This window comes from Metopolophium dirhodum, chromosome 6 (genome assembly GCF_019925205.1).
Source record: "Metopolophium dirhodum isolate CAU chromosome 6, ASM1992520v1, whole genome shotgun sequence".
Classification (NCBI taxonomy): domain Eukaryota; kingdom Metazoa; phylum Arthropoda; class Insecta; order Hemiptera; family Aphididae; genus Metopolophium; species Metopolophium dirhodum.
Genome location: NC_083565.1, coordinates 36,822,090 through 36,838,373, shown reverse-complemented (window position 1 = coordinate 36,838,373; position 16,284 = coordinate 36,822,090).

Genomic DNA, 16,284 nt, shown 5'->3' with positions numbered 1-16,284 from the left:
TGTAAGATTTATCTAATATAATAGCATATCAGATAAAATTATTAGTACAAATTATAATAACTTACTGTCTTTGGCTGTTGGAAAGAAAATAACCAGTGATAATTTAGAAAGGTAATTCCAAAAAATGTATAAAATGTTATGATTTAAGTTGAAAATCTAGTGATTTTCTTGAAAAGTTCTCAATAAATTATATACAAATAGTTCAATAACTAGGTGACCAACTTTGAAATGTAATAATTTTTGTCAAAATAAAAAACAAATTTCGATTTGATCTTAATTTGTACTGTAATGTTCTAAAATGTTTAAGGAATAAAGAATTAAAAAATAAGCATTTTGAACAGTCAATAATATACATACTTAAAAACTTTGCAAATATAAAATATACTGGAAAGTGGAAACGTTACTGGAATTGTAATGAAAAACCAAGTAGGGAAAATATAATTATAGCCACACACAATGTAGCTGACCAATTAATTCAGGAAAGGCCCCACACTCAAACTCACCCATAATGTATAGCTTTTATAACATCTAACGAGTGTTCCAGATTTGAAAAGTTTTTTTCCAATAATTACTAATTAACTAAAAAAAAATAATTTTGAGAGAAAAAAATATATTGCTTATGTAAATAATATTATATTGGAAACATTCAAACAAAAACGAGTTAAAGATCAATGAAATAAAAAACAAAAAAAATATTTCATACCTGGTTCTGGATAATGAGAAAAAAATATTAATAATAGTTATATTAATATCATATTATTTGTTGAAAAAAAGTTAAATCAAAGGCCCAAGAAGAAATAAGTACTGTCTAATATTAACACAACTATTGTTGTAATATACTTTATATAAATTCAATTTTAAATAAAATATAATAATTAATCATCATAGCATAATAATAAACTAATAAAACAACTATAGTATTTACCTATAAAATAAAATATTGTTTAAAATAATATGCATAAGGGCTTTTAAGCCATTCTAATATTTAGCATTTGATGGGCTTGGAACCAAAAGATAGGTATGCTATTTAAAAATATAAAACTATCCAGGAGAGCAATTTAAACCTTGTATAATTGTATTATGGATTACAACACTATTATTATTAACCAATAAGGGTCAATTTAGATCACTATTAACAGAGACAAAATAGCGCTATTATAGATAGGCAACGCCAATTATTTATCGCTCATTATTTTAATTTGTATTTGATTCACTAAAATGTGATTCACTAAAGTGACGCGTTGTGGCAGGAGGAGATTATTCTGTACGTTAGGTTATGTTCGTCTCAAGTCCTCATGTGCCACTATATGTGAGTCCAAATTAAAAAAGGTGGATAAGTGGGTATATAAAAAAAAATGTGTCTATATTATATCTATAACATTTTTTAACTGTTATCAAAACAACTCATGATACATTTTCAAGTTTTTTTACTGAGTAAACAATTTTCTATGAAAAACAATTTAAAAAAAATTTACAGAATTCGAAAAGTGTTTGAATATAAATATGTCAAAAAGATTCGAAATATTTTACCATATATACAAAATGGTTATATTCACATGTAAGGAACATTTAATTTACCTACCATAATTAGATTTTGAGTTATACCAAAAAAATTAAATCGAATTTTGTTGAATGAGGATTATAATATGGATCGACAAAAGATTAAATATACAACACAATTAGTTATAATAAGAATACGTAATATTTCACTATAACTAATACACATAACTAAGTATGAAAAGTAAATTGTCTTCTAACAATGTAAGTTCTATGCTTACGAGACATACATGACGTACACATAGATAATACTAAAATGCAGTCCTGTTCCGTACAATTAACTGTCTTATATACTAATGACCCCTTTGACCCATGGCTCACGCCACTTTGCTAGCTTGTCTATTGGCTGATAACTATATTACACAATGTGGTGTGATTTGATTTACCTGATTGTGCTAAAAACTAGGTTGTTGTTATTGCACAATATGATGCTACTTTTATGCAATATTAAATTATATTCAACACACCCCCGTAATTAATATTTTATGTACCCAAGAAAATTAAAGTAATTTTAACAATGATAATTTCTGCCTTAATTTTTCAAACCTATCTTTCGGAAGTGGCTTAGTGAATATGTCTGCATATTGTTCTTCTGTATCTACGTACTGTAGTCGAAATAAGTTTTCTTCAAACTTTTCCCTAATGAAATGGTACCTGACGTCAATGTGTTTAGTCCTCTTATGAAACTCTGGATTTTTCACAAGTCGAATTGAATTTTAATTGTCCACATATAATGTCGGTTGTCCACCCGTTGTATTGATGCAGATTTCTTTGACTAATCTGTCAATCCAAATCAAACCTTTGATTGTTTCACATGCCGAGATATATTCTGCTTCAGTTGAACTGAGAGTTACTATGGGTTGCCTTTGCGCTTGCCATGATACCGTAGTTAATCCTAGTATGAACAGATGACCTGAGGTTGAACGTCTTGTTTCTAAATCTCCTGTATAATCTGAATCTGAATACACACTTAAACATAAATTTACGTTAGATTTATAATATAGACCAAATTTAGTTGTTCCTTTTACGTAACGAATTATTCGTTTTACCATGGTCCAATGAACCGTCGTTGGATTATTTAAAAACCTACTAACATAGTTTACAGCGAATGCTATATCTGGCCTCGTGACTTGAGATAAAAATAATACATTTCCTACAGCCTGCCTGTATGGAAATTGATTATCACTCGTCGTTAAATTTTGTTCTACACCATGCGACCTATCAATTGGTATTGATAACTCCTTCGCATCTAATAAATTAAATTTACTAATAATTGTATTAGCGTAATTTGTCTGATGTATATATATTGATCCATCAGTACATCTAGTTATTTCCATACTTAGAAAATAATCGAAATTACCCTGTGTTATCTCAAACTGTTGTTCAAGACCTTGCAACAATTTATCTGTTTTTATTTTGCTGCTCGACGCTATCAAACCATCATCAACGAAAATTAATGTTTCATTATTATAATGATTAAAATAAATACATGGAAAAGGTGTACTTTGTTCTAGCCTGAACTCTAATAGAAATTGCTTAAATCTATTATTCCAACATCTTGGCGATTGTTTTAGCCCATACAAACTTCTATTTAGTTTGCATACTCGTTCTGTTGAATCTTCGAACCCAATAGGTTGACTCATATAAATGTCTTCCTCTAGATTACCATATAGAAATGCCGTTTTTATATCAAACTGTTTTAAATCGTAATTTTCTGCTGCTGCAACGGCTAAAATTGTTCTGATTGATTCATACCTTACTACTGGCGAAAAGGTTTCCGTATAATCAATATCATATGTTTGTCTTGATCCGTTAATGACTAACCTAGCCTTAAAACGATCATTATGTTTTATTTTATAAACCCATGAGTTGTTTATAACATTTGCACCGACCGGCTTTGATACCAAAGTCCACGTTTCATTATCACCTAATGATTTAATTTCATCGTTCATTGCATCTACCCAATTAGTTGCATTTTTGCATGAAATGGCTTCTTTATATGTTAATGGCTCACTTTCCACATAATTGGTTATAAACGATTGTGCAACATACCTGTCTGGTGGTTTTAATCTAGTTCTATCACGTAGCTGCATTTGATGCTGTTCTTGTTGACTTTCTGTGTCGTTTTCCACTGGTTCTGATTTTATCTCATGAATCTGTTGTTGATTTTCATCAAACACTGTTTCTTGTTGATTAATCTCGTTCTTAAAAATAATATCTCTAAATATGCTTATATTATTAATTGTACCTGGAAACCATATTCTGTAACCTTTAGTATTATTGCTATACCCAACAAAAATACCTTTTTTGTTTTTAGCATCCCACTTTTGCCTTTTCTCTTTTGGAATGTGAGTGAATACTTCTGTTCCAAATATTCTTAAATGACTTATTTTCGGATCTTTGTTAAAATAAAGTTCTTATGGTGTTTTACCTTTAATTGAAGCTGTACCTGTTAAATTCAATGTATACACAACTGTATTAACACTTTCTGCCCACAATGATATATCCAAGTTCTTTGAATGAATAATTGTCCTTGCAGCTTCAACTATTGTCCGATTGTCACGTTCAATTTTTCCATTTTGTTCTGGAGTGTATGGGACTGTTGTCTGATGACTAATTTCGTATTTCTGCAAAATACTGGTCCCCTCATTATTAACGAATTCTAAACCGTTATCCGTTCTTAATATTTGAACTTTGTAACCTGTATCATTTTTTATTTTTTGTATAACCGTCCCGATTATATTTTTAACTTCATTTTTATGTTTCAAAAAGTACACCATTCTGTAATGCGTGTAATCGTCTTTTATTAATAAGAAATACTTTGACCCACCAATTGAGTCCTTTTGCATTGGTCCACACAAGTCTGCGTGTAATATTTCTCCTACTTTATTACTACTAATCGTACTTGATTTAAATGATAATTTATGTTGTTTACCCAACATACACGAGTCACAAAAAAATGTATTGCCCTTATCAGAAATCGTAATATTATGTTTTTCTAAGCAATTAATTACATACTGTATATTCTGATGTCCTAATCGTTCATGCCATAACTGCAGCGAGTCTTTAATTGTAATATTAACATGATGCACAGTATTATCTAATACTTCGACTCTGAACTGCAATTGGAATAATTGTTCTTTCCGCTCAGCTATACACACAATATTATTGTTTCTAGTAAATACACATTTTTGTTTATCACTAATCATTTTCAGTCCTTTATCTAAGGCCAAACCGCACGAAAATAAATTATATTTTAATTCTGGCACGTGTAACACATTTAATAGATAATTCTTATTCCAATTACCTTTAACAAATGACCAAATTAATATTTTACCTGTACCGATTGCGTACATACATGATCCGTTCTCAATTCTGACTTGAGTAGGTATTTCAAATTTTTCATAATTTTGAAACCAATCATATTTTGCACACATATGATCTGATGCACCTGAGTCCAATATCCATTGTTCATCATCTTTGATTGATACTAATGTTGACTCACTTATAAATGCATTGTCGTCTTTACCCGACGATAATTCTTGATTTTTGAGAAAGTTCCTGCATTCTGTTTTGATATGCCCAACTTTTCCACAGTAAAAACAAGGACCTATCTTTTTAGTATTACTTGAACTACTAAAATTATATTTACCCTTTTTATGACTTCCACTATATTACACAATGTGGTGTGATTTACCTGATTGTGCTAAAAACTAGGTTGTTGTCATTGCACAATATGATGCTACTTTTATATAATATTAAATTATATTCAACAAATTTGAGTAAAAATTCCTATTTTTTCTTCATTTTAGATTCTGAGTGGAACGGCGATAAATGTATTGATTTTACAATGATGTGTGTTTTTTATTTTTATGTCTGTGTACACGATAAGTAGTCGAAATAGTGCTTCGATTTACCACTTCAGTATCTTGTTCGATAGGAAAGTAAATATTGTTAATGCATTGGGAGGACAAAATTGGAAATTCCCAGTAATGTTTAAAAGTGCGAAAAAACAATAAAAAATTAAGGAAAACCGTGAATTTTTCGGCAAAATTGATTTTAGACAAAATGGATTTTAGTTTTTGGTGTAAATCTTAAACAAATTAACGTATATACATGAAATGTTAACCGGTTATTTATATTCACATTTTCTTTACACGATAAAATGTTCAAAATATTTTGTTTTGAATTCTTTACGGACATTTTCAGTTTACAATTTTATTAGTTTTTTTATTCTATAAATGTCTAGAAAAAGTTATTTGTTGAGTAAAAAAGCTTGAATAATTAATAAAAGGTTCCTACTATATTGTTACAATGAAATTTGAAAAAATATTAAAAATCGTTTACCGTAGTTTTTTTTTGTATACATTTTAAGTTCAAATCTTAACAAAATATGGAAAAATCATGGAAAATAGCAAATTATTTTGAGTTAAGAATTCATAAAAATTTTCTTTTTAAACCTAAGATTTTAAAATGTTATTCAATATTCCACATGAATTTGTCTACCTTTATCAAAAATAAAATATCTACAAGAAAATCAAATTATATTTTTATGAGCATTTGAAGTTCATATTTTTACAAGATTGGATATTCTCTCGATTTCTTATGTTGCAATTTTGTTATTTTTTTTGTAATTAAAAAACGAATTTGTGTAGATACATGAACATTTTTCTGAAATCTGTATGTAGATATTTTAAATTTTCTATAAACTATAACATTTTGGAAATATTTTGACCCTTTTGAGCTGTTTACGGACATTGTCAGTTTTCAATTTTAGATTCTGAGCGGAGCTAGGAAGCTAGTGGTTTTACAATGGTTTTTATTTTTTTTTTTTATATGTTGTATACAAAATTTCTACCAGAAGGAGTAATTTGACTTCAACATATAGTTCCTTATCTTTTAGCAAATTGGATCAAGATGGTACTTTAAAGAGGCCATTTTTCGATTTTTTCAATAGTTATTTAATGCCACGAGAAAAACTACTGACAAATTACGAAAAATTAATGCGTTCGTATTCGATGTTGAACATCCATGTGCGTTTATGTTCGGAAAACATAAAGTACGTTCTGTCACGAGATTTGATCGAGTCGTCCGAGTTGAGAAATTTCTGCACAGTAGCTCACGTAAAGATAGCGGTGCACGCCACGAGTTTGTCGCAGGGCCTCACTGAAGTCCGCTGGTGTGATGAAAGAGAACCGATAACAGAGGCCACAGCTAAACCCAAGCACAGGTCGATATGGAAGAGAACAAAGCTTAGTCAGACGCTTGTTATGTTGCGCTTAACATTGGTATGTTCTGTGATATACTGAAGTGTTTATAATATGATAGTGTTCGAAATTTGAAAATAAAATGTATATATTATTTTAATTGGTTGTATTGCTTCTCAATGTAATTTTTTTTGTTTTTCTTGATGATTTCAAAAACTACTGGACATTTTCCATTTTGACCCCTAGAATGCATAAATTCAACATAATATGTAACATTTTCAGATAGTAATATTATTACTATCTCAAAATGTTCTCAATTCATCTCAAAAAGATACATTTTGATCACATAATATTTTGTTAAGGAGTTTCGATCCCGTCTCTGGATTCTAACAAAATAGATCCATCTAATGCCAATTATTGTACTACTTTCCATCATCATAGTCATCAAATAAAACTTCTGTGAAAACATATTTAAGTTCGTTACGAAGTTTTCTTAAAAAACTCTTTTCCAAATTTTTGAAATTAAAAATTTAATTTTTAAATTTTGAATATTACGGATTTTAGAATGATAATAACGCATAGAGCACACAATGTCATAGAAAATGGCCTATAATGAACTCCTTAAAGACGGTCGGTATCGGATCACCTAAACAATATCACCAAAAGATTCTAAACCAAATAGCAAATAACCAACTAATGTATAACTATAATTTTTTTAGCATCTTTTGATTCCGAGCACACAAATTTTGTAAATACAAATTTAAAATATCACAAAAAAAAAAAAATATGAAACTACCAATAGTTTAAGCTAAACTACATGACAATTACGTACTTATTGGCACTAGAAAAAAAATATTTTAAAGTTATTGTTACTAACATATAAGTTATAAAATAACCTATAGTATCAATTGATGGACGTATTGATACTCTCACTCTACTATACAAAATACATTTTAAAACCAACAATTTCAGTTAAACTACATAAGAATTACGTACCTATTGGAACTAGAAAAAAAAACGTTTTACTGTTCTTGTTACTGATATAAGTTATAAAATACCCTATAGTATTAATTGATGGACCTATTAATTCTCTCACTCTACTCTCCAAATTACATTTTAAAACCAATCATTTTAGTTAAACTACATAAGAATTACGTACTTAATTCCCCTAGAAAAAAAACATTTATGTTATTGTTAATAATATAAGTTATAAAATAACCTATAGTATTAGTTTATGTATTGATACTTTCACTCTACTCTCCAAAATGCATATTAAAACAATCTCTTACAAAACAGAACTGATAACGTACCTTCCGAATCTAGAATAAAATCAAAATTGTAGGTATTAATTATAAAATATTAATAATATTTTTCTGCTATCAGATCAAGTATTGAACTAAAAATTGTAAACCAATATTAAAATTTGATTTTATAATAGGTTACACATTTTTTTTTTTTAAGAATCCTAAAAATTTAATCTAGGTAGGTACTTAAAAACCACATAAACTATCTTAATTATATTCAGTTAATATAAATTATACAATAAACATTGTTTCCTCTATTTATATACACATGTAAGATTCATCTAAATTTTTAATATGTAATCTAAAATATAAATTATTACTAAAAATAAAAATAACGTACCATATTTGGCTGTTAGAAAGAAAATACCCGGTATTAATTTACAAGGATAATTATAAAATAGTAATACAATTTTATGATAAAAGATGAATATCTAGTGATTTATTTGAAAAGTTCTTAATAAATTGAATTGAAATATTTCATTACCTAGCAGACCAACTTTGATGTAATAGTTTTTGGTCGAGATAAAAAATAAATTTAAATTCGATCTTAATTTGTATTGTAATTTTCTGATTATCTAATATTTTCTAATAATTATATTTTCTAAATTTCTAACATATTTAAGGAAAAATATAAAGTTTTCAAAAAATCTGTTTTAACAGGTAATAGTACACATACTCAAAATCCTTGTACTTATCGAAAGTACTGAAAACGTTACTGGAATTGTTATGAAAAACTAAGTCAGGAAAATATAATTATAGCTACACAATGTAGCTGATCAATGATTACTATACATTCGGGAAAGGTCCCACGCTCACACTCACCCATAATTTATAAAGCTTTTATAATATCTAACGAGTGTTCCAGATTTGAAAAATTTACTTGTATAATCACTTTTTATTAATTTATAAAAAAACAATTTTGAAAAAGAAAAAAAACCATAATTCCATATGTAAATAATATACTAAGAAACTTTCAAACAAAAATGAGTTATACAGATAAATGATATAAAAAAACATAAAAAATGTTTCATACCTTCAGCTGTATAATAAGAAAAAAATAATAATTTTCATATTAATATCACATCATATTATTTGTCTAAAAATGTTAAATCATTGGCCCAAGAAGAAATAAGTACTGTCTAATTTTAATAAAAAATTTGTTGTTGTAGTATACTTAATACAAAGTTAACTATCAATAAAATATAATAATTAATTATCATAGCATAATAATAAACTAATTTTCGGCGTTGGGAAAGCGTCCACATCGCCCAGTGCCTTAATTGGGTGCTGCAATAGCCCCACCCTGATCTTAAGTGATCGGAGTGGTCTGGCCCTCCAAGTTGGGGGTTGAGGTTAGGTTAGGTTAGGTTACAACAACACGACCTTGTAAATAACCTTGGTTTAGGACTCGAACAACAACAAACTTCGGACTAGATTGGGAAAAAAGACTGGAAATCGGATATCGGATTTGAAACGTGGTATATGGAATATACAAACACTATACAAACCTGGAGTAGCAGTGGAATTATTAGGAGAGAATAGATAGAGAAGTATAAAATGAAGTGCGTGGTGCTACAAGAGGTGAGATTGGAGGACGCGGGAACAACAAATGTGTCACAAACGACAATCATAAATAGAAGAAGCGAACAAGGTCACAAACTAGTGACTGGTTTCGCTGTGCATGAGTCGATCAAACATATGATTAAAGAGTTCAAAGATGTAAACCCGAGAATCTCAACATTAACCCTGAGGGATAAAGACCTTAATATAGTGTTAATCAATGTACATGCACTGGCGGAGGATAAGGATAATGAAGAAAAAGGAAGGGTTTTGTGATATACTAGAGGAGATATTTGATACAACGGTGATAAATATAAAAATAGTACGAGGCGACCTAAATGCTAATATAGGAAAGGAAAGGATATACTATAACGTGGCAAAAGAGCACAGCTACCATGAACACTCGAATGATTATGGTTCAAGACTAGCGAATTTTGCATAAGGGAAAGGTTTAATAATTAAGAGAACAATATTCCCACGCAATGATATTATATACAAATATACTTGAGTATCACCGGATGGGAGGCACAAGAACCAGATTGTACTGATCAGCAACTGGTTCAAAAATGGTAAACTTATGTAAGAACATTACGAGGAGCCGACGCAGACTCCGACCACCTTCTGGTAGATATTTGGGTAAGAGTTCAATTCAAGAAGCAATGCAGGCCAAAATTAATTGCTATAGATAAACACAATATTGATAAATTAGAAGATGTTAATATACAGAAAAATTACAGCTGAAGAATCTGCGAAACTCTTAAAGAACAACAAATAATAAACTCAGACAATGTGAATGATGTGTGGAGCAAAATTAGAGACGCAGTACAACATACTGTAAAATTAACAATTGGAATAAAGAAGAAGAGGAAGAATCCCTAGTTTAACAAAATATGTGAAGACGCAGTACAGAGGAGAAAGATAGCCCAGGAAGAATGGCTGAAAGATACTAACAATGAAGAGAGTGCTGCAGAGTTTAGTAGATGGAGGAAAGAAGCTCACAATATAATAAGATGTGATAAAAGAAAGTATATAAAAAATATTATGAAAGATGCTGAACAAGATTTTAGGTTAAACAAGACCCGTGATATGTATAAAAGAGTAAACGGCATAAAAGGAGATTTTAAAGAGAAAGAACGGTTTCTCAAGGATGAAGATGTAATGTTAATAACTACAGAGAAGGAAATAGCTGAAAAATGGAGAAAATATTTTGACAATCTACTAAACTGTGAGGAACCAACCGAGAATTTTCCCTTTAATATTGAGAATATAAATACACAATAATGTCCATATCCTACTATTGGAGAGAATAAAAGTACAAGTACATAGATTAAAAATCACAAATCCCCAAGGGAGGATTGTGTCCAAGCGGAACTCTTCAAAAAAAAAGAAGAAGATATTATACGATGGATCTGGCAAGTGATTAGCAGAGTATGGATAACAGAGAAACTTCCAGATGATTGGAAAGTGGCGGTGGTATGTCCAATTCAAAAAAAAAGGAGATAAGCAAGATTGCAACAACTACCGCGGAATATCATTGGTCAATGTAGTGTATCTAGCGGAACCAAAGCCAATGGGGTGGGGCCTGTGTGTTTCGCTGGGCATCGCGGGGTTGACAGACCGCGGCGCTTGCCGAGGCCGGGGCGTCCACGTCGCCGGTGGATGGATACTGGCTTATTTATAATATAAGGGCGCCCTGACGTAACCCGTCGGAGGGATTTTTCCACGTCACCCAAAGGCGTGAAGGATCCGCCCTCGCGACATATGGCTAAAAACACCCAAGGGAATGGTCTTATAACTCCCCGTCACACAGTGGTTAGTAATGGTCAATGTAGCGTATAAAATATTCTCGAATTGTGTTTTAGACAGGATCACGGACTAAGATATAATGGACTGGGAACGAGCAGCTTATCAGTGGCCTTGAAAGTTCGCCAATGTATGTACAAGAGACAAATGCGGGGGTTTGCAATCATAATTGAGAGTTTAAAGCGCCATCTATATAAAACATGGACTGAGATACAAAATCTGACGCTAAATAAAACCACTGGAAGCGCTGAAAACATTCAATTATGACTTATGAGTGTTGATGATAACAGAGGTTCCCTTTTGCGGACTGTCCCCCGTCACCCGACCACTTTGTCCAGTCCATTATATCTTAGTCCGTGGGCAGGATTTAAGAAAAATCAGATCAAATAATAGGACACTATAAAGGAGGATTTAGATCTGGTAGATCCACGACGGACCAGATGTTCATAATTAGGCAGTTGTATCAAAAAACACGGGAGTTTGATAAAGAAATGCATACACTTTTCGTGGATTTTAAAAAAGCGTATGATAGTGTCTATAGAGAGTCTACTGAATATTATGCGAGAATTTCATTTTCCACAAAACCTGGTCAATCGAATATCAATCAGTGTTATAGAGACCTTGATAAGGACTCAAGTGGGGAATTCAATAACTGACCCGGTTTCGGTGAACTCGGGGAATAAAATATGATACTTTGGACTTACTAAGGTACTAAGCTCACGGGCAATATCGAAAAGAATGAAAGAACATTTATATACGTTTCTGATACGACAGGTTATATTATATGGAGCAGAAACATGGCCACTTAGAAAAATGGACAATTCATTGTCTTCGAAAGAAAAGTGTTGCGGAAAATATATGGCCCAGTCAAGGACGAAATAACTGGGTAGTGGAGACGAAGAATGAACATAGAGCTGGAAACATTATATGGTAGTTCAGATATATTAAAGATTATCAGAAGAAGAAGAATGCGTTGGGCTGGCCATGTTTGGAGGAACCAAAATCCACTACTACGTGCAATGATTGAACAAAATCCTGTAGTTAAAAGACCTCTGGGAAGACCAAGAAGACGCTGGGAAGATGTTATAAAATAGGATGTTGAACAGATATGAGTTGGTTCCAATTGGAGAAATCTAGCACTGGATAGAGAAGAATGGAAACTTGGTTGTGAGACGGGATGTTCTTAAAGGCCCAATAAACCCCAAAAAAAATAAATCAATAATAAACTAATAAAACAACAATAATATTTACCTGTAAAAAAACATTTTTAAAATAATATGGATAAGGGCTTTTAAGCTATTCTAGTATTTAACATTTCGTGGACTCGGAACCAAAAGATAAGTATACTATTTAAAAACATAAAACTCTTATGGAGAGCAATTTAAATCTTGTATACTTGTATTATGGATTATAACACAATTATTAATACACAATAAGGTTCTACTTGATCACTATTGATATACACAAAATAACATTATAGATAGGCAACGCCAATCATTTATAGTTCATTATTTTAATTTGTAATGGATTCACTAAAACAGCATCGCGTTTTGACAGGAGAAGAATTCCTTAATTCTATATACTCGATTTCAGTCACCATGTGCCACTATAATATAGTGAGACAAATCCAAATAAAAAAGGTTGACAAATGGGTATATAAAAAATAATCGTGCCTATGTATCTACTATAATATTTTTGAACTGCAATCAAAACAACTTATGATGAATTTTCAAGATTTCTACTGAGTGAACCATTTTTTATCGTTAATTATTTTTAAAAATTTACAAAAGTCTAAAATTTTTTATAGTTTATTTTAATATAAATTCTTTAAAAAGAGTTGAAAAATTTTGATAATTTTACCATGCATAAAATGGACATATTCACATAACAACAGTTCACCGTCAGGAATCCAAAGCACAAGCTCGCTGGAGAACCAAATTCACTTTTTCAATGACTGCTGACCTATACTAACGTACGTATATGGTCACGTCCCCGGGACTTCATCTTTTGGTACATCAAAAAACCTCGTGACAAACAACGAACTACAGACGTCTGACTTTTTCCTCATCAAGTCTTTCATTATTACGGTTAGGTCTTACATTCAATGATGTTGGGCCATGCCATCCCGGCCAGCCCATCAATCCCTCATCAACGTTCAACAGTCAATTCACAACTTGCCCATCAGCAGTATTTGGTATCATGTTATTATGTCCCTTTAATCACTTTTGCTCTGGCTGTCGCAAGCCCGCTCTCACGAGTATTAAATTATTATTATATTGTTTTACTAAAAGATGCTTAGCACGAACCCGGTAACCCTGTGAGAACAGACCCGAGCAATGTTTCTGTATGCTGTTGTGGGCTGATATTTAAAATTATAGGAAAACACAAAACACTGTCCAAGGACGAATTTTATTATTCTTTTTAATAACAATATCGTCTTGCAACATTCTAATTTTAAGTATCATTATTTATTTTTCTACATACCTGCCATTTACCCCCAAAATTGTTATGATCTATTCACTCGTGTGAAACTACGTAATTATATTATCCAAAAATGTAAATTCCTTATTATAAATACTTTGTGCACCTGCCATGTGCCACCAAAATTATGATTTTGTAACTTTATTATTCACTCTGTGAAACAAATTATTATTTTATTGTAATGCCATCAAAATAATTTATTTAATTTATTTGCCTCATGTAAGATACAAAAAAATCATATTATTATTTAAAAAATGCCCTATCTTATTATTTCATATAATATTAATTAGCGTTACCTCTCTTTACCCCATTATTAAAATAAATCTTTGACGTTCATTTGTCAATGCGTGTACTAAAGCCTACGAGTTCCGCCGACGTAAACCTTCGGATTTACACGCGGTGTGGCTCGTAGGTCACAAACTGAGTGTCCCCCTAGGTTTGGGGGTTGGTTTTTGGAGTCTTCAAAAACTTAGAATTCTTATAGGGCGATAACTTAAAACTACCTCAAAACACAAAATTCCTGATTACAGAGTATTTTCCCTGTATTATACATCGATCTTTAAAACTAGTTGATAGATTTTAGCACAACGCACCTGAGCGAACATTCTCAAAATTCATAATCGCCAAAAATAGATTGAACCCCCTTTTTTACTGAACTCGGTGCCACTGGTGTGACTCTTATATATTATTTAACGGTAACTCTCTGTGAAATGAAATTGTGTTTAAATGTCATTACTCGTTATCAGGCCCTTCCGTGTGTGTTGAACTCACTTGTCTCCGTGTTTATGTTATCGAATAGTTCTGTCGCGTTTTTGTTGCATGTTGGTTACTTGGCAGCCTTGCTAAGGATCATTTCAGTGTGTGTGTACTGTATACCGTTACAATATAATATATTAGAAAGTCGATTTAAAAAAAAATTAATATTTAGCACCTTTTGGTTCCGAGCAAATACATTTTGATAATACAAATTTAAAATTTCAAAGAAATAAATTAATGATGAAACTTCAAATCTCAGTTAAGTTACATAAAAATTACGTACGTATTGGCACTAGAAAAAAATTTTATAATGTTATTGTTACAAATATATAATGTTATAAAATATGATAACCTATTATTTATTATGAACGAGGTAGGTATCAAAATTTAAAAATATATAGTTGGAGATTAAAACTTATTGTTTTTAATTAAGACTACCGAGATATACAATTTGAATTGTATATAATAGTTGCATTTACAATAACTGAGGTAAAAAAAATGTGTTTACAAATGTTTACAAAATATGTAGCTGCAAATTATAAGTGCCACATTCTTCAGTTGTCTACATATAAAAAAATAAAAAAGCGGGTATGTGGTAATGCTCTGGGCTCTGCTGTACATTAGATGTCTAGTGAGCCACTCTAATGGATATGTTAAATTTGAATTCATTAATCTTTGTACACGAAACTAGATTCTGAGCGAAGATGGTATGTTAGTCTATAATATTATTAACTAAATAAATTGTATGATATTATTGTGATTAAAGTAATTTATTTTACTATTAGGCATTAGTACAACAGTAGGATGAATTCATTTTTGCCCAAAAAGATTACATTTGAATTTTTTTTTATTGTATACTGTATCTATATAATATTATATAATGTACTTCAAAAAGTCTCAAGTATTCACAAATATTTTTAAATTACATCAATATAAATAAAAACATTATTATTGTTTTTAATATGTAAATACGTCCAAATTTGAACTTATTTTTGTAAAAAATAACTGTGTTTATAACATATTATTTAGGTTTTTGGTTACAGTATGAATAATTTATGAGAATCCTTGTTTTAAATTTTACATTTTTAGCTGTATAATTGAACACTATATAACTACAAATTAGTTTGAAAATTTTCCAGATTTTGATACATTTCGTCAAAATTTGATCTTTAAATACATACTTACATACTTATAAAAACAAATCGTCTATTTATGAATTTTTTATAATTATTAATCGCTACTATAACAACTTATAAGGAACCTTGTGTTAAATTTCCAAGCTTTTTAAACCAACGAATGAAATATTATTGAAATTTTTTGAATAAACAACTAAAAAAACATATAAAATCGAAACCTAACCTAACCGAAACCGAAATTTTCTGTACTGGTATTGAAAAATTGAAATCAAAATTGAAAAAAAAAAATAAAAACTGGCGTACAGAATCTAAAACTTTTAAAAGAGTACCTGTTTTATATAAAAAAGTAAATAAATAATACGTACTTTTTAGTTCTGTAAACGATAATGTTTAATTAATTAATAAAACTATAACTATAAGTAAATAATATTATTATAGGTATATTGTATTCATAAATTTATAATATAATGATTAAAGTAA